The following is a 24,119-nucleotide window of genomic DNA, read 5'->3' as shown; positions in this document are numbered from 1 at the left end:
TGCACACACACACACACACACACACACACACACACACACACACACACACACTCCTAACTATATACATGCTACCAAACAGGAAGCCTGGCTCATTGTGAGGCCTCACTCTTTATTCAAGGAGCAGCCTCGGGTGTCTGAATGGATGCTTGAAGACTCCGTCTTTGCAATTAACACACTGCTGCAGTATTATTAGCCTCTGATAGGCAGGTCTGCCTTCGCCAGAGACTATAAATATGTGGGGCCAATGACTCAGCAAATCTGTTGCTATTTTTCTTGCAGGTCCGTGTGGATCTGTGTCTGTGTACACCATGGCCCCATCTCTCTGCAGCTCCCATGGCTAGTAACCATGGAAACACAGTCCTCCCCAATACCATACTCTGCTGACAAACACTGGGAGTCCCCCCAGCCCCCTCCCCACCTCAGGGAAGTAGCATGGACCTCACCAGTTCCCAGTAAGCAAGGGATGGTGGGGATGAAGAAGGTGGACATTTGCTTTAGGTCTTTGAAGGCCCAGACCAGGCCTCCAAATCTGTCCTCTGCCAGTCTATGGTCAAAGCCTGGTCACTTGCCTAAGGTGAGTGCTCTGTGCCCTAGTAGTATTGAGGGTAGCAGGGCAAGTCACAAATGCTGTGAACAGTGTGGCAGGGGGCTGGGGATCAGGTGTAGCAGTGGTGGTAGGGACTGTGGTGGTGGTAATCAATGTGGGATAAACACTTGGGGCCTTGTTTTTCTGTTGAGAGAAGCTATAGAAGGGAGTATGGGCTTCTACTCATTCCTCTCTTCCTTCATTCCATTCCTCCTTTCATCCTTCCATTCCTCCATTCCTTCCACAAGTGTTCTCATTCACACTTACTTGTGTCTGTGCTTGGGCCTGTGCTGGGTGTGGCTCCCAGGGATAAATCAGATAAATCAGCTGGATCCTTTGCCTTAGAGACCAGAGAATTCCTTGAATGATGCTCAGAAGTCCTGGAGGTCCAGACAGAATAGAGCAGTGAGCATAACAGAGTGACTTCCTAAGGGCCTGAAGTGAATGGTGTATGACTGGAAAACATGGGTTCTTACCAGAGTCCACTCTGTTAGGAGGTACGTGTTGATTATGGGTATGAGTGGGTAAGAGATACCTGAAGTTCTAATTCTGCCTCGAGTTAGGGGCATCTCTTGAGGAAGCTGCCTAAGTTTGCTGACTTTTAATGGGGATGATGAGATAGAGGGTACCTACCTGGTTGGTCTGGGTAAAAATCAAGACAACTTCTGCTTCCAAAAACATGAACATTATTGTGCTAAGAAGATGCCAGGAATGTCTTTATATATCCCCTGCTTTCTTCCCTTCAGAGCCAAAAAGGGAGCTGGACTAGATGGTATGCCGAGGCTTTCTCTATCCTCAGTTTCTCCATGTTCAAAGCAGGAAGAAGCAGCTTCTAACAGACAGGAAGGTGCAGGTAGTTGGATTCATCCCGTGAGTTGTTGGGACCAACTTGCTTTCCCTGCTTTAGGGAAAACAGGGGCCAGACCGAAGCTGCCACACCATCCTTTTCCCTGGAGCTTCCCCAGTGGCTGAAGAGCCCCAAAGCCAGCAGCCACAACTGGGCTGGCCTTTCCCCTTCTACTCTTCTGCCTCAACAGGGGAGAAAGATATGAGCTCAGAGATGTGAGGACCACCCAGTCTCCAGACTACTTAGATCCCAGTTCCCAGATTCCCGATGTGCCTGATGGTCTGGTACACTGCACATCTTTTCAACAGCTCATAAAGGAGTCTCACGTTGAGCCAGGACTTCTCAATCTATGGATCAACACCAACAGAAAAACGCAGACATTTACATTATGATTCACAACAGTAGAAAAATTACAGTTATGAAGTAGCAACCAAATAATTTTATGGCTGTGGGTCAGCACAGCATGAGGAACAGTAAGTAAAGGGCCACAGCGTTAGGAAGGCTGAGAACCACTGCACCAGGCTGGTGCTGAGTGTCTATTGTTATTTCCAGATAGGGAATCAGAGACTCAGCAAGCTGAGTCCAAGGTTGCACAGATACAGGGCCGGGGTCAGGGCTTCAGACCATCAGTGACCTTCACAACACTCTGCACCACCCTGGCTCCATGATGGACTTCTACAGATGGGGAAGAGAGACACAGTATACATGCAGGGCTGGAAAGATGGCTCAGTCAAGGAAGTGATTGCTTCACAAGCACGGGGACCTGCATTTGGAACCCCATGACCCATATAAAACAGCCTACCTCTGTAATCCCAATACTGGCAAGGCAAAGACAGATGAACCCTAGGGGTTTCTGCCCAGCAAGTCCAGCCTAATCAGCAAGCTTCAGGTTTAGTGAGAGACTCTGCCTCAATAAACAAGGTGAAGAGTGACTGAGGAAGGTACTTGGCATTGACCTCTGGCTTCTCCATGAGTTACACAATCACACATAAAGAGAGAAGTAGTATGTATGCGACTGTGAACTGAAAGTGGGTCGTAGGATCATATCTGCAGGAGGAGTACGGGTATTCAGAGCTATTCCAAGATGATGCCTGAGTGCTGCGAGTCACGATATAGGATTTGAATAAGCTGTCTCTCTAGTTCAGAGAGGAAAGTGGGGTGGGTTTGGGGAATCTGTCAATCATGAATATTTTGACATAAACATGTTTTGGAATTGGCCAAGTAGCTATTACAGAAGGCTGTATGTGTGTTCCACTTATACAGAGAAAGTACCATACACAGGAGATGGATTCCAGTCTCTGTGAATGCCAGGTGTGGACGGCAGTGATCTTCAGAGGAGAAAATTCTTCAGACAGATGTAACTGTTATGGACCAGGTCACTCCAAGTTCTTCCTGTGACCTTCAGTGATCCACAGAGCAGCTTCATTACCTGTCTTAAAGATGGGGACTCTTACATCTAAAGACAGCCTGGGTTATAAGGCCAAGCACTCCACGGCTGTGGTATGGTTGGTTCGGGTGCCTGAGGAGCAAATGCAGAGAACCTTGAGTTTTGTCTTCAAATGGCCCTGGCTGTGTCTTAATACAGTCAGTTACAGGTTCTCAGAGCTTGGTATGCAAAATGTCATGGATGCAGCTAGCTTGAAGGGCCTGAATGAGAGTCTAGTGGGATCCAGTTTGCCAGGTTGCCCCTGGGTTTTAGGGTCTCTATTCAAGTATCATAGTTCACCTTTTCCTTCCCTTTCTTTGTCCTAGGGATGCCATTCTAGATGTCTGGTTCAGTGAGACAGAGATTTCAACCTGGATCCTGGTGTGGCCATGTAAAACAACTAGCGCATGTGAAATACATAGCAGGAATGTTACATGCTGTGCACATGCACTCAAGGCCCCTGATGCTGCCCTGCCAACCTATTATTTTCTCCACTGTGCAGATGCGTGAAGTGGAGATTAAAGTTTTGCTGGCTTCACAAAATGACTTAGAAAGATGCCCCCCTTTTCTAGGACACAAAAGCTTTTTTGTTGTTGTTGTTTTGTTTTTTGTTTTCGAGACAGGGTTTCTCTGTATAGCCCTTGGCTGTCCTGGAACTCACTTTGTAGACTAGGCTGGCCTTAAACTCAGAAATCCACCTGCTCCTGCCTCTCGAGTGCTGGGATTAAAGGCGTGTGCCATCACGCCCGGCAGGATACAAAAGATTTAAACATAAATTAATTCTTCCCTCCCTCCCTCCCTCCCTCCCTCCCTCCCTCCCTTCCTTCCTTCCTTCCTTCCTTCCTTCCTTCCTTCCTTCCTCCCTTCCTCCCTCCCTTCCTTCCTTCCTTCCTTCCTTCCTTCCTTCCTTCCTTCCTCCTCTTTCTCCTCCTCCTTTTTTAAAATTAAAATTGAGCAGATAAAGCCTCTAGGACTGGATTATTCTCTGTGAGAAGACTTGATTAATTCAATCTGAAGCCAGATGTGGTGCCACATACCTTTATGGAGGCAGAAGCAGGGGGGTCTCTGAGTTTGAGGCCAGTCTGGTCTACTGAGTGAGTTCCAAGACATCCAGGGCTTCACAGAGAAACCCTGTCTCAAACAAACCACCACCACCACCACCACCACTAATAATAATAATAATAATAATAATAATTCAATCTGTTATGAGTTTGGGGGCAATCTCTGTTTTCTATGTCTTCTTTCTGTTTGGTAAGTTTCCTTCTCTCAAGAAGGTGAGCACAGCTCCTACCTGGCAGGCGGTTAGAGACCCTGGCTTTATGCACTTGTAGTTTGTGTGTTTGTAACAGAGCAGCCACTCTGTCTGGAACACATTAGGTCTCCTCACACTGCTAGTACCACTTGCTTCCCTGTTGGAACCAAAGAGGACCAGAATGCAAGGCAGGACCTCCCTATTTGTTGTAGATTAGGAGCTTGTGTCCCTACAAAATTCATATTTTAAAATGCTTATCCTGGGGCTAGAGAGATAGCTTGGTGATTAGGAGTCCAACTCCTCTTCCAGAGGGACCCAAGCTCTATTTGTGGGCCCTTCATTGCGTGACTCACATTGTCTGTACTTCCAGCTCCTGGAGACCCTGTGCTCTCTTCTGGCCTCTAGAGGAACACAAGCCCACATGTGTAAACCCATAGGCAGACAAATGATTAAAAATAAACATTTAAAAATTGCTAACCCCAAATGTGATGGTGTCAGAAGGTGGGGCCTTTGGGAGGTGACTGGGTTTTAACATCTCCACACATGGGCCTTAATGAATGTGATCAGCACTCACTTAAAAAGAAATCTGGAGCTGGCAAGATGGCTCAGTGGGTAAAAGGTACTTGTCACAAAGCCTGATGACTCGATTCCTCCTGGGTTCCATATGGTGGAAAGTGAGAACCAACTCCTTCCTGCCAGTTGTCTTCTGATCTCTACACGTGCCGTATCGTGCTTGTGTTCAAGGGCCTGTATGTTCAGGGTAGGTCTTCCCATGTCAGTTACACCTTTACTGACACACTTAGAGGTACGTCTCCTAGGTGACTTCATATCTAGGTGACAAGATTTACCATCACCAGGAGCTTATGGCCAGATACAACCAGAGGGGTGTTCTCTGCCTTTGCCCCCTCCTCAGTGTCCAGCTCCCATATCTGAGTCCTGCAGGAGATTGCCATGAGCTCCATGATCACTTCTGCAGCTGCCAAGCCTAGGCTACATGGAGCCTTCACGTGAGTCACTGGCCAGCCACGAATGAGGAGACAGAGTCTAAGGATGAGAGCCTGCTTAGTTTTCTTTCCTCTAGGCTCACATCCTTCCCCTGCTCTGTGAACCTAATAGTGCTGGGCATGTGGCAGGAGAACTCATCCCTACAATCAGCCTTTTGGGGAGTGTTTCTAAAGAATCACCAGGCAAGGCTGTAGGCCCACCACTCTGCTTTGTATTTAGAAATCTAAGAAATCCATATACCATCAGTAAACCAGGTCCTAGTCTTCTCTTCTTCAGTCATCTGGTCATAGGGAACACCCCATGAGGCTATAGGCTTATGCTTGGCAGCAGACAGCATTGTATAAGGAGTAGAAACCATAGGCATTTGGGCAATTTCCTCATGTAATTTATTTGTGCCTTCAGGACCTGCTCCAGGCTTAATCACTTATATACCACTTCCATTTGGTAATAGACTGTTGCTATACATGTCTTACTTTATGACTTGGTGGGTCTTGTGACACCCAGCTCATAAGGGGCTGTTCAGATCACATGGTAACTTGGTGTCCTATTGTCAAATGTTCAGTTTCCACTAAGGCCCAATAGCAGGCTAAGCGCTGTTTTTCCAAGAAAGAATAATGTCTGCAGATGATGGTAGAGCTTTGCTCCAAAGTCCCAAAGGTCTCTTCTGTGATTCACCCACAAAGGCCTGCCAAAGCCTCCAAACAGCATCTCTATCTGCCACTGACTCCTCAAGTACCATCAGATCTCCTGGGTCATATGGTCCAAGTGGTATAGCAGCCTGCACAGCAGCCTGGACCTGTTGAAGAGCCTTTTCCTGTTCCAGGCCCCACACAAAGCTAGCAGCTTTCTGAGTCGCTTGGTAAATGGGCTTGAATAACACATCCAAGTGAGGAATGTGCTGTCTCCAGAATCCAAACAGACGTGATAAATGTTGTGCTTCTTTCTTGGTGGTGGGAGGGACCAGGTGCAATAACTTGTTTTTCACCTTAGAAGGAATATCTCTGCATGCCCCACACCACTGGACTCGTAAGAATTTCACTGAGCTAAACGGTCCTTGAATTTTGGTTGGATTTATTTTCCATCCTCTGATATGCATATGTGTAACCAGTGATTCCAAAGTGGTTGCTACCTCCCACTCGTTTGGTCCAATCAGCATGATATCATCAATATAGTGCACCAATGTGATATTTTGTGGAAGAGACAGATGATCAAGATCCCTTCTTAACTAAGTTATGATGCAGAACAGGAGAGTTAACACATCTTTGAGACCAAACTGTAAAGGTATACTGGTGGCCTTGCCAATTGAAAGTAAATTGCTTTTGGTGGTCCTTATGGATAGGTACTGAGAAGGCATTTACTAGATCAGTAGCTGCATACAAGGTACCTACTTCTGTCCTAGTTAGGGTTTTAATGTTGTGAACAGACATCATGACCAAGGCAACTCTTAGAAGGACAACATTTAATTGGGCCTGGCTTACAGGTCAGAGGTTCACTCCATTGTCATTAGGGTAGGAGCATGGCAGAGTCCAGGTAGACATGTTGCAGGAGAAGCTGAGAGTTCTACATCTTCATCTGAGGGCCACTAGGAGAAGACTGACTTCTAGGCAGCAAGAGTAAGGGTCTTAAATCACAAGCCCACAGTGACACACTTCCTCCAACAAGGCCACACCTATTCTAACAAGGCTACACCTGCAAATAGTGCCACTTCCTGGGCCAAGCATATTCAAACCACCACACTAATTCTCTAGTGTCTATAACTAGAAGCTCATCTTGTGGCAGAGGTGGACACACAGGTGGCTCTATATCTTTGATCATTAGCAATGCTGTTAATGGTCAAGGTACTATGGAACACAAGGGGAAAATAACTAACCCATTCTGGGCATGGGGCAAGAATTAGACATTACTCCTTGGGTTGAGTCTTGAAGGGTACATAGCGCTAGGCAGGAGGTTAGGCACCTCTGAAGAGGGGGAGGGGACCACATGGTTCCCTGAGTTCAATCTGTTAGAGAAGTCCCCATCACTCATGAGAAAACAGGGCAACTCTTGCTTCAGGGGTTGGCAGTCCTGGGCTACCATGTTGCCAAGGTCTCTCTCCAACTGGCATTGAACAAATATTAGTGGACTGAGCCCTGGAGCCCAGCAGAAGGAAGAGAGAGCAGAGCAGAGAAATCCCTGTGTAGACACAACAGTGAATCCTGACTGTGGTAAATGCTGTTCTTGCCTTTGTCAAAAGGACTATAACTAGGACCCATGAAGGCCATGGTCACATTGTTAGACCAAGGTCTGAAGTGGGCTCATCTAGGGGCTGGTGGGAGGTGTGCAGATAATTGAGGGCAGAGGGGCTACCCCACAGCCACTCAGGAAGACCTTGGGCACATGGGGGTGAACTACTGCTTTCTGGGCAATGTTAGCCTCACAGTGTCTGGGAACTGGGCCTGAACCTCATGCCCCACTAGGCGCTCCCCTTTCTCTTCCTGGATGTTATTAGACACATCCTTCGACTTCCAGGCTTGGGCCCTAGGTATTCTCCTCCCATCCTGTCACTAAGCAAGCTTGTTAACATTCTTGTGAACTTGCCTGTGACTCTCCCAATCAATTTCAGAATCACAGCAGATCCATTCTATGGAGTGCGAAATGCTCAGGAGTGAGGCTTTAGAAAGCCTGTGAGGCCTTGGGCAAGTCAGTCAACCTCTCTGGGCCTTTAGTGGAACCTTGTGGCAGCAACTACTTGAAAACAAAGTCCTTGGGATTGTTATACTCTGCTTTCCTCCCACCCAGCATGCCCTGGTTATCTCCTTGTTTCACAAAGGGCAACATGCGGCCACCCTTCTTGTCTGCTGGCTTTCTAGTCCTAGTGTAGGCAGTAAAAGACCACCCCAAGGCAGGGATTATATATCTGCCTTCCAGTCTTAGGACGGACTCCTATTTTACTTTTATCAGCTCCAGGACAAGGACATGGAGGACAAATGTGAGCACATGACATCAGAAACATATGCAGAGAGATAAAGTCTACACTCAAGCAAGGCCTGTCCCTTTTGCTGATGACTGTGGTGTCGTGGCCAGTCTAGAAATGCCTGGAAGGGTTCCCGGCTTGCTTCCGTGTGTGCCATGCTGTGCGCCCATGCATGTGGCTTGTCATAGGGAACGTTTCTTGGTGTTCTATAGTAAGATCTTCAACCCAAGCTCCAGCTGGGAGGAGCACCTTCGTCCACTGACTTTGAGATGACTGCCAGGTCTGTTTAGCTGGCAGCACTCTGTGCCTTGCAATCCCCACCATGCAAGTCTGCTCCTTCCAGAGGTCTGCTGGCTTCCTCGGATCTAAGGAAACCCCTCTTCTAGAAAGTGGTTTCTGACTCACAGGGGCACCCAGAGACATGTGGATTAAGAAGGCCTTCCAGGCCTCCGACCAAATTCTAATGGTGAAATTTGAAGCCGGGTCTTTAAAATTCAGAATATCTCTTCCACACTGTGGATCTGATCACCACCCCCACCCAGAAGGCAGTAGGGTAGGAAGGACACATCATCCGTGCCACCACCAGCCATCTGGAGACTGTGAGGGGAGGGCTGTGGCAGGGTAATCTGTGACCAGGGCTTGGGGACTTGGTGTGGGGCCTGTAATGCCTGGCTAGACTCCACCTCATCAAGAAGATTAAGGGTAATTGAGTAGCGGCTCTCACAAGGCTACTTGAAAGTTGGAGGTTGGCCCAAAACCTGCCCACTAGGATGTGCTCATGCCAGGATTGTGAGAGCTCCCATCAAAAACCAGGAGAACATCCAGGCCTCCTGTGGCTGGAGGAAACCTGTGGCAACCAGATCAGGGCTCTTCTGACACAGATAAGATACCTGATGCTCATCGGTCTGTGAGGGATACTTCACCATTAGTATCCTCATCTTTGCCATCTCACAGGGGAAGAAAGTGAGGCCTCCAGAGGGATCCCAGAGTCCCGGTGTCAGGGAAGACTATTGAGGTCAAGTGCCATAGCCCAAGTGACTCTGGGCAGAGTGTCCCTTGCTAAGCTCCGGGAACCACCTTCCCTATTGAGTCAGACAGAGCCAAGAATGAGGGCCTTGAGATAGAGGGATCAAGCGGAACTGCACACTAACCCTTTTCTTTCCATCTTACAACACTGCTCTTGCAGGTACCTGCAGAAACCTGAAGGGGGCACTGGATCTGGATCTGGAGTTTCATGAAGTTGTGAGCTGCCCAGCATGGGTGCCAATAACACTGATCTTTAGTAGCAGGAACTGACACACTTAAACATGGAGCTGTCTCTCCAGCCCTGCACATAGGGCCCGCTAACTTCTGACCTCTTAAACCTTCAGTGACTCCCACTACTTCCAGGATCCCCTGAGGACCTCCCTGCTGCCTTCTTCCCACATTACCAGTCTCCCTGTCATATCCCTGTCTCTTCTCTCCTGTGTCTCCCTGCCATCCTCTGGTCCTCTAAAGTGCTTTCTATGAAGCCTTCCTGTGTTCATTTTGTAACTGGGGCAGGTCATAGAGACCGGTGTCAGTTTCTTAGCCTTCATCTTCATCATCACATCCTCTTGGTGAGATAAAGGGAAAAAGAAAGGGAACCTTGTCTCTCTTCTGAGCTCTCAAAGCAAACCTGGTCCGGGTCCCCATCCTGTATTCTGTTAACCACAAGAAGAGCTCGTGGCACATACTCTTCCTTTGAGCTGCCCCATTGGGGATCCTGAACCCCCAAGCCTCAGGGCCAGGACACTAGAGCTATATTTTCCACAACCTAGAAGGCTCAGACTCTTTCTTTAACCCTGAGGAGAACTGAATGTTAGCTCCCAGATTTGTGTGATGGGCGAGGGTGGAGCCAACTAAGGCCCGTCCCCTCCAGGGCTGGTGAGAGTGTTCATTATTTCCCTGCCATGCCAGCCAGGCCTTGGGGTGAAGCCAGCCCCAGCTTTTGATGGGAGACAGATTTAATTACCTTCTCAGGCAGAGGGCGAGGATAATGAGAAGCGGATAAAAAGCTTGGCAAGGCAGGGCCCTTGAGCACTCGGCCTGCCTATCCCTACATGCAGCCTCTGGAGATTCAGGGAGAGCAAGAGTGTGGCAGCTGTGGCCCTTGTGTAATGCCACCACCATGCCCGAGACTGAGTCAGCACTCTGTCTGGGTTACATAGAGCACTCCCACCCCAGTGCAGCGGAATGCTCGGTCTTCTGCAGCAGTGTGGAGTTAGTCCTAGGACAGATGGGAAACAAGACACAAGCAGACACCAGGGCTTCTGGCTTGTACGAGGTCTGAAAGTTCTGATGGAATGGGACATTAAGAAGAAAGATTGTGGAGAAAGGAGATCTGTGTGGGGGTGTGGCAAGGCTTGTCACACTCAGGATTGGGGCATCTTTGCCTTTCCCAGGCAGCCTGCCTGACCTGGTGTTTTCTTTCAAGTGCTTATAAGATTGTCCCAGAGCTTCCTTCTGAGTCTGTTCCAAAATTCTTTTATAATTGAAACTAGGAATCCTGAGAGGGGACCCCATTTTCTTGGTAACATATGGTAACCTAGCTGAGGCTCCATGAAGTTGTCAGTAACAGTATGGCTAGACTTGGGAACTTTATAGAGTGGCTAAGGCACTGGAGTGTTCTTGGATTCTTGTTGGTGAGGATAAGGAGGGAGAGCGGAGGTGGTGGGAAAACAGAATGGGGTGCCTGCTTGAACATGACAAGAGGACAGTGACTAGGCGAGAGGAAGAAGTTGGGCAGATAAGTGAAGAACATTCTTGTGGGGTCCATCCTGGATTCTGGGTTCTTCCCTGAGGGTGACACAGGGTGCTACACAAACTAGGCGGGTATCTTTTTGCTTCCTGCCTTTCCCTTAGAAATGCCATCACGCTGGGCTCCACAGCTCTACAGCAGATCCCTAGGGGGATAAACAAACCTGAGCACCCAGAGAAGGATTGGTAGAGAAGGGCCAGAGATGAGGGTGGTTCTTCTGCTAGGACCTGGTTCTCATGCTGATGACCCGAGCCTGAGCTGGGAGGACCTGAAGGGGAAATTGTCAAACTATCCCTTCATTCCACTGGGCTCCTTCCCAAAGGGCCAGCCGGAAGGGCAATCAGGAGGTGTGGAAATTAATACTGTAGCCCATACTCCAGATAGGAAATTTATTTTCTTAATCCTGGGTAAGTTAACACTATCCTCCACGTCATAGTTTCCTGATCAGTAAAGTGAGGCTTGAAACCGCATCTCAGGATTGTGGCATGAATTTTAAAAAGAGAGCCACCCCAGGAGGATAATGTATGTAAAATTCCTAACGTGGATGCCTGGCAAGGGGCAGCTCCCAACCACCAGCTGTAGTGACGGTTGTTATTAGTAATCCCATTGGGCAGTGCTTCTCCACCTTTGAAAACTCTAGGCTCCTCTGTGAGAGGCACACAAGTCTCAAACCCCTGCCTTCTTCCACACAGGATTTCAAAAGAAATAAAGGCTTGAGGGGTGGGGAGACATTTCATGAACTTACAAGAGAGCTTCCCAAATACAGAGATGGTTCCCGGTGGGCTGGGATGGGGAAGGTGTTCTGGGCTGCATTTCTGAGTGTGGTCCCCGAGGCTCGGGGCAACCACTTGGGTAGGACTCCCCTCTTTCCCAGGCTACCCGCAGTGTAAGGGTTGGATCCCCGCCCAGCCTCGCAGCTCAGGCCGCAGTGACTTTGAGCCAAGAACAGAGGAAGCTCTTTCGAATACAAATACCTTTGGACCCTCAGATCCCAGCCGGCGCGCCATTCTCATGCTAATGAGTGGGGCTCCAGTTCAGGTGGTTTTGAAGGGGAAATTGCCAGCACAGTTTCCCAGCCCAGCCTGCTTCGTTTTTCCTCTGCCAGGACTAAGACCTCGGGGGTCATTTTTAGCACGGCCTCCAGCACCAGCACCAGCTCTACCCCAGTGACTCCATAGTTTCTGCAAGTCTCATGACTGGCTGGGCTCCATTATTGGGGGTTTATGAACTGGACAGATCCTTCTAAATCAATGTAATAATTCACGTGACGGTGATAGCTGCCATTCACACACCCACTCTCCAGTCGGGGTGTTTGGGAGTGTGCTCAGAGTGCTGGGTCCGTCATTGTTCCGACTGCAGAAATGAGGCCCAGAAAGGAAGGCAAAGTGCTCCAGACCTTGCCACTGTGGTGCCAGGCTCCAAAGTCAGATGTTGTATAGGGCTACACCTGTAGGACATAGGCCTTGAAGCTCTGGGGTGCCTGATCACATCACCCTGTGATCATCAGTTTGGGGTTTCTGGGCCTGTAAATATTCCCCCACTGAAGCCTCATTTCATTTTTCTGGTGTCTTATCATTGCCCTAACCCCTTTTATCCAGACCTGGACAATACTTGTTTTAGCTCGATGAACTCCTACTCACCCTTCAAGGCCTAAGTCACTTGTACCAGCTCTGCTACATAAAGCTGTCCAAGCAAGCTCTCTTCATTCTGTCCCCACTGTTCAGATCTTTAGGATAGCCCTCAGGTGTGGTTCTGTCCCCTTCTGGGCTGGGAAGTACTTGAGGGAGAGTGCCTGCCTAGTTCATCTCCACAATGCCAATGCCTGGCACTGAAGAGGTCAACTCGGGAACTTTGGAAAATTCCACCTCCTCTCCTGGAAGAGAAAGGTCATAGAAGACTTAGGCACCACCCCCTCTGGAAGGGAGGGGCTAATTACATTCCTCAGACAAGGAGGAGGGGAGGCGGGAACCAACCATCAGCCACTTGCAGGTATGTGAGGTCCTGAGCACATAGACACATTCTGTGACCATTGGCCACCTATAGACAAGGGAAGTCCTTGCCACTTCATTCCCTAAAGACCAATCAGTTTAAAAGTCACACTGTTCTGTCAATCACAATGTGCATAATGGCTGCGGCTCTGAAAACTGTATAAAAACTTGCTGAATGGGCTGCGCGGAGTCCTTGTTCTCTCTCCTTCCTGTGCAGGGCGACCCCAGCATGCTGGAACAATAAAATTCCTCTTGTTTTTGCATCGATTCCCAGCTTGGCGTTGTTCACTGTGTGTGTGTGTGTGTGTGTGTGTGTTGGGGGTGGGGAGGGGAGGGGGAGTCTCCTCACCAGAGTCTTACATTATAGGGCCTGGCACTCAGCATGCTTTGAGAAATGTTTCAAGGATGAGCCACTGACTAAAAGGGATGGTTCCAGGGGAGAAGGCTCTGGGCACTGAAGGGGGCATTGAAGCAAAAGTGTCATGAGCTCTTGGCATCATGAAGCTCCACACCTTGGCTTCACTCTCCCATCTGTGCTGGCAGTGCCTCCTCCAGAGCGTCCTAAGACAGATCACTTTGTACCTCAGGGCCTTGACTAAGGCCAAGGAAAACTTAACTTAAAAGTAACTTCAGCCTAGATAGGCAGGGTACTAGCATTGCATTTGACACCCGACTCCTACCAAGGTATGGGGAATGTGGCTGGTGGGTCATTGCCTCCTGCCTTTGGGGGGCTGCATGGTTTTGGAGAGATCATGTATACTTCTATTCAAGAGCAAGGTAATTATTCTAGGTAATCAGGCTCTAAGCCACATCCCGGCTCAGATCAAAGGCAGCCAGACTATCATCAGTTCACATGAGTCACACATTAGCCAAGCATCATGGGAGAGTGATCTTCCCCGTGAAGCCTCAGTCACAAACGCCCTGTTCCCCCACCTCTGCTACGAAGCCCAGACATATTAACTAAGCCTGCTTCCTTGAGATGCAAGACCTTCCACCCCCAGACATCTTCAAAAGGAGACATGTTCCTTGGCTGATGAGATGGAAACTCTCTCAGACTCTGTCCCCCAGTGGCATCTGCAGCACTGATAAGCCTCTACCCTACAGGACAGTCTGACTCAGCCTCTCCTCCTCCTCCTCTTCTCTTTCTGCCTAAAATCTAACACTCCTCAGATGACTTCTGAATGGACTTCCCCCTCCACCTTGGCAATGACTAGGTTGCACACTCTCTCAACTCCTTCTTGAATTTTCTACCCACCCTGGACTTAGTCGAGACTAGAGAAGAGCCTTGTAGAGACAGTGAGCTAAGCAAGCTCCAGGCTGAGGTACTTATCTTTTGTTCAGCTCTGACCTGACTCCTGTCCTATAAAAGCCCATCCTGGCTCTAGAGGGGGTATGTGTAGGGTTCTGGGGGGTGGGGGGAGGGGATACTTATTCAGGAAGTCATGTCCTGGAATTTATCTCCATAGTTCAAGAGGAGGAAGCACTACCCGGCTAGTGGTGCTGGGGTAGGCTGAGGGAAGGAAGTCATTGGGGTTTGATGGGAAGCTCATTTTGCCGTAGTTGTATTGTGCATATTAAACCAGAAATGGTGAGAGTGAAGAAAGAGCAGGAAAGGTGCTGAAGGAGTTTCCAGGGGAGCAGCAGGGGCTGAGGAGGTGTCCCAGACTCAAATGGGACGAGGGGTGAGGCTTTAAGGTCCTCTGGACCAGGCAGGGACAGCATCACCCTACTCTTTTATATTTACATTTTTATTTTCACACTATATGTATATGTGGCATGCATGCCTGTTTGGTGTGTGTGTGTGCATTTATGTGTTCAGGTAAAGGTGTGTTGAAGCTAGGGGTTGACGTTGGGGGTTTTGACCATTCTCCATCTACCTCATACATTGAGGCAAGGTCTCTCATTTGTACCCAGAGTTTGTGGATTTGATTAGTTTAGCTTCCCATCTTGCTTTGGGGAGCCTCCATCTGCTTCCCAACACCCCTTAGAGGACTGGGCTTAAATAGGTGTGCTAACTTCCTACCCAGCATTTAGACTGATGTGCTTTACCCATTGAGCCAGCCCCTCCCCAACCAGCTCTTGCTAGTTGAGCCTAAAAAAGGTAGTAGGCAGAATGCAAGAACCAGGTCTCTGCTAAACTGACTGTCTACTAAGTGGCAGGCCCTCTGGACCGTCTTCTCACTTACATGATGTTCTTCATTGGAACCCTTGAAACAAACAATTGAGGCAAACATGATAGCTACCTTAATTCCCCACGAGAAACCTGTAGAAATGGACATGCTTTTCCCAAAGACACACAGCGATTTAACAGTTTAGCACAGTCCAGGGAGGTGAACCTGACTTTTGTAGTGAATATAGATAGGAAAACTGAGACCAGGCGATTCTGGGCCTCCATCCAAACTCTGAATGGGCCCTGCTTAGCATCTCACAATGATCTAAACTTTCCACATCTTTCCTGGAGAAGTCATGGTCTAAGCCTATCTCAGAAAGCCAACACAACTCTTTGGTTAACAAGTGGTGGTATTGCCTCCATAGGTACCTCCTCTAGTAGCCAAGCCTGAGAACACAGGCCCTGGGAATCAAGAGGGCATAGCCAGGTTGAGGGTTCTGACTTGATTTTGAATGTAGACTTCATTAGGCCTCACACTATGAGTGGAGTTGGGGCTCATTCTGTGACCAGTGTCAGGGCTTAGGGTGTGATCAAGATCAGGGCTCAGTGTATGATCATGATCAGGCTCAGTGTGTGGCCAGGGTCAGGGCTAGATATGATCAAGATCAAGTTCAGGTGTGACTATGTTTCCTCCATATGTGGCTAGGATCAGGCTCAACAGGCAACTAGGGCTCAGCAAGAAACTAGGATCCAGCCTCAGTACATGACTAGGATCAGGACTCAGTGTGTGACTAGTACCAGGGTTTAGTGTGTGATTAGGTTCAGGGCTTGCTATGAGACCAGTGTCAGGGCTCAGTATATGGCCAGGGTAGGGACTTAGTCTGTGGTCATGTTCATCATTCAGCCTGCAACTGTCACTGCCAGCCCATTTTCAGGGAACTGACTTTTCTTAGACCCAGTACAGCATTTTGAGCGCTGCCTGATGTAGCAGGGTAAAGGTAACCCTTAAGAGCAGCAGTTCTCAACCTGTGGGCTGTGACCACAGCCTCCCCTAGCCCCATATCAGATGTTCTGCATATCAGATATTTGCATTATGATTCATAGCAGTAGCAAAATAAGAGTTATGAAGTAGCAACAGAAGTATTGAAATGAAAAAAACCATGAGGAACTGTAATAAAGGGTCGCAGCATTAGGAAGGTTGAGAACCACTGTGGGGCAACCCAGATTGGCTCACCCTTTGCTAGCTTTTATTGTAAGCATCTTTGTGAGCCTTGGTCCACACCTTGAGTTGCTCACCTGTAAATAAAGATGGTATTTTTGCATTGCCTTGGTCTATTTTGTGTTGCCCTGAGACTTATTTTGAACAGTTTGAGAGGCTGGGATGTCCAAAAGCGAGAGTCTAGCATCTGATGAAGCCTTTCCAGCTACTCTGGCACTCCAGGGAGCGAGAAGACAAAATGAGTCATTTTGTCCTGTTAAAGGGACCTGGAGAGATGGCTCAGCGTGGAAGCACTGGCCATGCAAGAGAGGACTGAAATCTGCAGAAACTCACGTAAATGCCACGTGGGTTTGGGGCTTGTCTGTAATTCCAGTCTTGGAAACCAGAGACAGAAGATCCCCAGAACAATTTGGGTAGCAAAATTAGCCAAATTGGTGAGTTCTAAGTTGAGAGATCCCGCCTCAGTAAGTAAAAAAGGGAGAGAGCTATGGAAGACAGATTGTCAACATCAATTTTGGGCCTACACATGCACTTGCACACATACATACTCACATGTTTTGTTTTGTTTTTTAAAGATGCAGGCTGGGCAGTGGTGGCACACACCTTTAATCCCAGCACTCAGGAGGCCGAAGCAGGCAGATATCTGTGAGTTCAAGGTCAGCTTGTTCTATAGAGCTAGTTCTAGGACAGCCAGAGCTACATAATGAGACCCTGTTTCAAAAAGCAAAAACAAAACTAAAGTAACTAAACTACTCAACAACAATAACAAACCACGTGCGCACACATCCACACCACACACAGAGAGAAAAAATTAATAAAAGGAGTCTTTCCCCTTTAGAAGCCCTGCTGTGGGGACAGAGTTTGCCCATGGGAGTTTACCCATGTGAGCTCAGGGCTCCGCCTCCTCTTACACTTCTCAGTTCCAGCCTTGCAACATAGGCCATTGGAGATGCTTGTGTAAACCAGACAGCGCCTGAAGGCTGGGAAGACATAGGAAGGTGAAATGCTGGCGTTCAACCTCAAGCTCGGTGTGTTCCCAGCCAGTGTGCAGGAGATAGCGGATCATCTCTTACTGCAGACCCTGGTTCTTACCTAACACTTACCCATCCCTACGGCTGCCTTTGCTCACTGCAGTAATAGCTAGAGGGCCAAAGGGACCAGCTTCCTTCCTCTGCACTCTTGACAGGTCCTGGGAGACTTCAGCAGGAAGCAGGAGGGTTGGAGTGGAGGAGCACACAGATCCAAGTGTCCTTTGCAGCTCTGAGGCCCTGACTTTACAGAGGCAGGTGCCAGGCTTTCCCGGAGGTCCCTCCAACCCCTAGGCTTTGGGATTCTGTAATTGATTTTGGCATCCTCTAGCCGGCTGCTCTTCCTAATTTGCATGCTTTTCAAGAGTGTGGAATTCCAAGCACCAAGCTGTCCTCCCTGCCCCATCCAACAAGATGAGCACCTGTTTTCCACGTCCCTCAGAAGAGAAATGAAAACAAGTAATTGAAATAGCAGTGATCCTGATGGGGATGACATAGGTTATTTCTCTGCAGTTGGCGAATGAGCCAATTCAAGCCAGATTAGATTATATTAAAGGCAGGTTTACTGGGAAGCTGCACTTGGGCAAATTCACTGGCCCCAAGGACCAAGGCCATGGGAAAGGAGGGAGTAGAGGGGAGGGAGAGAGAAAGAAAGGGGTACTTGCAGAGAGAGAAGAAGAGAGAAGAGGAGAAAGAGGAAGAGGGAGGGAGAGAGGGGGAAGAGGGAGAAAGAGGGAGGGAGAGGGAGACAGAGGGAGGAGAGAGAGGAAGAGAAAGGGAAGAAGAGAGAGGGGAGAGAAGGAGAAGGAGGGGGAGAGGGGGAGGGGGGAGAGGGAGAGGGAGAGGGATTATATAGGGAGGAACCTCTGAGGGAAGGACAGCCCAGTCCCTGGGCTGGAAAGTTCAGGGTTAGGGACAGGGTATGCCAGGGATTCTGGGAGAATCTGGAGGCCAGGTCAGGTCTGCTTTTATATGTAAAATATGTACCTCAGTCCCTGTCTGAAACCAAACAGATGGGGAGGGTCCAATCATCAAGGGAGGGCTGTGGGTGTCTGAAATAGACTGGAGGACAAGGCCACTAATCTCGGATGGCATAGAGGCCATCCATCCTGTCAGAAGCAAAGGATGAACTCAGGCATGGCAGCAGACCCAATCATGGCAGAGAGGCATCAGGGACTCCAAGCCTGGTGGGTCACGGAAGGCTAGCCCAAAAGCAGTCTTCTCAGCTGAGTGGCCTCACACAGGTTCCTGAACTTGTCTATGCCTCAGTTTGTTCCTCAGCAAAATGGGCTGCTGCTGCTGCTGTGTGTGTGTCTGTGTGTTTTGGTGGGGCGTGTCGAATGACCCTCTCACATGGGTCACATAACAGATATCCTGCATATTTACATTGTGATTCATAACAGTAGCAAAATTACAGCTACTCACCCCAAGGGTTCCTCCTTCTCCATAGACTAGTGAGTAGTTTGAATGTTGTAGAAATTGTGTCAGGATGGATGGGAGAGAAGTTGGGGACAGGAAGAGGGTGGGGATCTTGATACGTGGGAGCCAGGGAGTGCTAATGTAGGTGATTAAATCATTTGCAACAATCCATTTGGAACGGCAGAAGTATCTAACACAGGGCGTAACAACAGCTCCACAAATAGAAAGGTGGCCAGGGAGGCAGCCGGAGGGACACATTCCAAGGGCATGGGTGGGCACCTAAATTACTTCCTCCTGCTCACCCAGGTAACCCACCAGGCCCTGCAGTACCAGGCACAATGATCAGAGATGCCCTACTAGCCCAAGGATGGCATCTCCTATACCCACATCACACCACTTCTACAGTGTATGTAGTACTTGGCATTCATTAAATGCAACCTAATGCTGCAACCCTTTAGCACAGCTCCCCATGTTGTGGAGGTGATTCCCAATCATAAAACCATGTTCGTTGCTACTTCATAGCTGTAATTTTGCTACTATTATGAATCATAATGTAAATATCTGGCATGTGGGATATCTGTCATGCGACCCCTGTGAGAGGGTCGTTCGACACGCCCCACCAAAGGGGTTGTGACTCACAAGTTGAAAACGGCAGCTTTAACTACTTGTCCTGTTACTATTCATTAGCCAGCTAGCTAGGACACCCGCACAGGGCAAACCTTTGCTGTGTCTACTGCACTCTGGGCTCAGGACCCAGCCTGACTCATTATGTGGCCAGTAATTGTTGGTTCTGAGAATGGGCTTCTATTCTGTTCCTGAGGCTGAACTCCACTGCGTTCCAATCTAGGCCATAGGTGAAAGGTTAGGCCCCTATTCTCCCTCTGTTCTATTCCTCTTCCTTTCCTTCCCCTCCTTCTCTGCCCTCCTCCATCCAGTGCTCCACTCCCCCCTCCCCTTCCCCCTCCCTCTCTTTTCCTTCTTTTCTTCATCTTGCCCTCTTCCCCTTCCTTTTCTCACCTCCTCTCACCCTTTCCTCCTCCCCTTCATCGCCCCCTTTTCTCCCTCACCCCCTTCTTCCTCCACCTCACCAGTTTAAAGGCCCGACCCCTGCCACCTGGCCTTATAATAACTTCTTGGGAGGGAGTCTGCTTTTCTGTCCTCAACCTTGCCTGACCTCTGAGCAAGTCTGCAGATGAAGTATCCGGAAGGGGCTGCCAAGGGGCGGGGGGGGAAGCAGGAGGGCCTGGTAGCTGATCAGGCAGCACCTTCCATGATACCCAAGACCACGTGGATGGAGCAGACAGTTAATTTGCTCCCTAATTACCAGCTTCACTGTGGACATCCTCCGAAGATGCATCGCTTCTAATTGAAACAGCAGGGTGGATTGCAGGCTCTAGGCAAGCATCCTTTGCCTCTCCTGGCAGGAGCCAGAGGCAGGCAAAGGTGTTTCATTAGAAGAGAGTGGGGGGAGGAGGTGGTCACAGTGCCTATTGCCTCCTAGAAGTGTTATTTGGAGACCTGCAATTTAGAAGCACAATGAAAGTGCTGCTGGAAGATGACCTCATCCAGGAAGGAGAGACTCTACACGGCTGCTCCTCCTTCCTGGAAGAAAGTATCTTGGCTCACGCACCCAAACTCAAAGTCTTAGAGCTTACTGGGCATGTTGGCAGAATTTAGACTACATCCCTATTCCGATATCCCCATTTCCCACTTAGTTTTCTAGATTGCAAAATGGCCAGTTAAAAGACTACATTTCCCAGGATCCCTTCCAGATAGGTCACCAATAACATTGTAGGGTGTTTTTTCAAGGAGATGCTGTAGGGAGGATTTGAGGGAAATTCCTCTCAGGTGAAATATATGCAGAAGACATATTGTTATTAATATTCTAAGGTTTATTATATATATATGTGTATGTATACACTGTATCTGTTTTCAGACACACCAGAAGAGGTTGGGAGCCACCAGGTGGTTGCTGGGAATTGAACTCAGGCCCTCTGGAAGAGCAGTCAGTGCTCTTAACTGCTGAGCCATCTCTCCAGCCCCCAACATATTTTTTTCTTCATGGTTTTATTTCTTCTTCTTGTCCTGGATATAACTATGGTGGTTGGGGCTTATGCAAACATCTTGGGGCCGTGAGGTTGAAAGTTGTCTACTAGAAGTGAGGTTATCATTCTAGACATCTATCTAGAAGGAACCTGAATTCTTGATAAGCATATTGCTGTGGACAATTTGTCTCTAGATCTGTTTTGTTTGTTTTGGTTTTTGAGAATGGGTTTCTTTGGTTAGTTCTAGCTGTCTTAGAACTTGATCTATAGACTAGGCTAGCCTAGAACTGAGAGATCTTCCTGTCTCTGTCTCCCAAATGCTGGGATTAAAGGTGTGTGAAACCATGCCTGGTGTAGATCTGTTTTTTTTTGTTTGTTTGTGTGGTTGGTTGGTTGGTTGGTTTCTTTTCTTTTTTTTTTTTTTCCTTTTCTCTCTTTTGATTTTAGAATAAACTTTTTATATGATTACATCACTGCAGCTAGGTTCTGTCACTAGCCAGTTTACTCAAATCCTAGCAAACTGAACTGACCTTTTGAGAATGTGGAAGATGGGTCTGAAGCCCCTATATATGCACTGCACATGGATGGGCACACTGTTTTGCATATGATTTTAGTGTGGAGAAGGCTGGCCATCTCTGAGTAAGGAGATTTCACCACTGTCTTAGTTGGCAGCCTAAGACCTGGGTCACTATTGCTTACTGTTTTGGGGGCCTCTGGGAGCAAACCCATGACCTGACCTGTGGTGTCTGTTTTATTGACAGCCCTTTTGCTTTTATTACTGTTAAATTAAAATTCTGCACTGCATAACAGAAAAGATAGTAGGCTGTGTCCTTGCCAAGTCCTGGGGGACATTGGATTCCCACAGACTGGCTTGTCATCAGTATGGACGATGCCTCTCTGGCTTTCAGAAGGGGCTGGGCAGAGATTCTGTACAGAGAGAGGATGGACAGCGGGACATGAACAGCAGGATACGGAGAGGACTCCCTGGGGTGGGAGGAGCCATAAGTCCAGAGTCTTAGTCTTAGTGCAGCAAGATTGAGAGAAGCTGTGGAGTGCAAAGGCACTAGTGACAAGGCCTAAAGGGAATTTACTTGTTTCCCATAGGGGACTGGACAGGAGGCACAGCTTCATCTGAAGATGTAGGGACCAAGGCACATAAAAACCCTAATAGGAGATGGAATGTAAATTCAAAATCTTTTCCCCTTGAGAACAGAAAAGCCTTTTCTGTGGGGATTACCCAGCAGGATCTGAGATCAGAGACCTCAGAGCCACTTTGGGGGCCAGGATACCATCTGGTGTATCATATAGATGAATCATATAGATGTATCATATAGAGGTACATCTACCTCTATGAGTTTGTGTCCGTGAGGCTGTGCAGAAATCATCCATGCTGTGCTCGGCCCCTGCCTCTCAGAAGAGCCTTGAACTCAGCCTTCAGGTCTCACTCTGCCAGGAGTTCCCCTGACCATGCACCTGACCCCCCTACCAGATCCCCAGGCTCTGTGGCTATCAGAGATAGCAGGGATTGAGGCTGCGGAGGACAAATGATTGGTGCTATTTCTTCCTGCCTCAAGGAGAGATTGCTCTGATGCTGCCAAGGGTCCCTCCTCCCATTGTCAACCACTCTTAAATTCCTCCTCCTCCTGTCACCTGTCCTCCACCCCCACCCCCATCCGAACAGTGACAGAGGTCAGGGAGATATAAACAACCCACGGTTTCCAATTAATTTTTAATTGCCACTTGAAATTCTTAATTGCAGCTGAAACACTATCTGTAATGGAGGCCTGGGGTAGGGGTAAGGTGGGGGTGACCCAGTTAGAGGTGCTGAGCCAGTAGGGGAGGGCCAGAAGGCAGCCTGTCCAGTGACCCTAGGAGCCCCTAGAGTCACCTCTGCCTCTCAGGGGCCAGAGGCCTCGGCTCCAGTCTGTTCCCTGGGCAGGAAGTCTATAGCAGCACCATCTGTCTGTGTCTTATTAGAGTAGAGGGTCTTGACAAGACAGTGCTGCAGGTTCTCCTTGGCCAATTAGAACCCTTGCCAGAGGGGACCCAGGAGCTTCCTGGAAACCCTTATAGGAAATCTGAGCTGTTTCCACAGAGCCTCAGCCTTACACAGAAGATCTTGGCTCCTGGAGAAGCCTTGAGGTGACAGTGGGGGTTTGAAGAAGGATGAGCAACTGTCTGGTCTTCAGGGACAGAAGAATTCCCTGTGTCATGGTATTTCTGGAGCTAAAGCCAAGGAAAGTCCTAGTAAGCCAAGCTGGTTACCCTAGCTTGGATCAGCTGGCTCTTTGATACACAGTCTGTCTTGGGGAGTGAGAAACTGTACTTCTCAGGGCTAGAGATCTGACCACAGGAGACGCTGCTATTCTTCTTGTCCACACTGCCCTAACTGGGCCTCCCCACCTAGACTTGCTGTAGCCTGCCTAGTCTTCCATATATCACTTTCTTGCTGCAGGTCGTAGACATGAATTCTACTCCCACTTGCATAGATGATTCCATTGTTCCACATGGCATAAGGCCTGATCTGAGCCTCAGTTTCCCCTTCCTCTACCTAGTGGTAGCCTGGGTCACATAGTGATGTGGGCAGGACAAGGAGCTATTTGAATCAGAAAGGGGCTAAGGATAGATGACCTGTCCAGAGGTGGTAAGATCTAGCCTAGCTACTGGCTGGGGTGAGGTGAAACATCCATACGAATTGCTGGAAGCAAGGCCTGCTGCAGCCCTCCGTCTGCCTTCCTCTTCCAGACATGCATTTGCAAACTTTCGGTTAAAACAGCTGGTTCACCATAGGTGCCAGTACCTAAGACTTGACAGCTAGCGACAACAGAAGCCCGTGCAGAACAGCTTGAACATCTGCTGGAGTTGCAGGGCAGGTGGAGTGGGGGCTGGGGTCGTGGTGAGGCAGGGGTATGGCTGCAGTCAGGAAAGGATCCGACTAGGGTCAGGGCCTGGAAAAGCAGGAGGACTTGGGAAGGAATGGCTTTCCTGGGGAGCACTCTGTGGGTGAGTCTCTGTTGCATGAATGAGGGAAGGAGTTTATGAGCAAACAGAAGGCAGAGTTGGTTACTAAGCAGAGTTTAGTAAGCTACTAGGCATAGTCACTATTCTGACTCTTAGGGCTCTTAGGAACAGATCACGGCTGAATGTCCCTCCCTTCCCTAGAAGTTGCCATCACTCTAGGGACATGATGACTATAACCTTTCTTGCCTGGGGCCTCTCTGGCAGACTCCCTAACCACCACCAGTCCGCTCTATGGTAGCTTGAGAGGTCTGGATTCCAATGCATAAAATAGCCTTGAGTCAGTTGGGGAGATACTGTTAAGAGGCAAAAGGACTGACTTCAGCTCCTGCCTGGGCTGCTGGAACCCACGTCTCTCTAGGTTAACAGTCCTGTCAATGAGCCCAAAGCATGGGCAACTCACTGCCCTGGCCCCTGGGCACAGGCTCCTCTGGCTCTCCACTC

General features: G+C 48.8%; 1 long non-coding RNA gene across 1 annotated transcript in view; it reads right to left on the bottom strand.

Annotated features, from left to right (window-relative positions):
* LOC110301056 overlaps nt 1-12,672 on the bottom strand; it is a 14,628-nt gene extending 1,956 nt beyond the window's left edge. The window contains exons 1-2 of the long non-coding RNA XR_002378667.1: nt 12,489-12,672; nt 854-966 (exon numbers count right to left, since the gene is read on the bottom strand). This is a non-coding gene — a long non-coding RNA (uncharacterized LOC110301056). The remainder of the gene's footprint in view (nt 1-853; nt 967-12,488) is intronic.
* Between the last annotated feature and the right edge of the window lie 11,447 nt (nt 12,673-24,119).

This window comes from Mus caroli, chromosome 9 (assembly GCF_900094665.2).
Source record: "Mus caroli chromosome 9, CAROLI_EIJ_v1.1, whole genome shotgun sequence".
NCBI classification, from domain to species: domain Eukaryota; kingdom Metazoa; phylum Chordata; class Mammalia; order Rodentia; family Muridae; genus Mus; species Mus caroli.
Note: the sequence above shows the minus strand (reverse complement) of the source record. Positions and strands in the feature narration are given on the sequence as shown.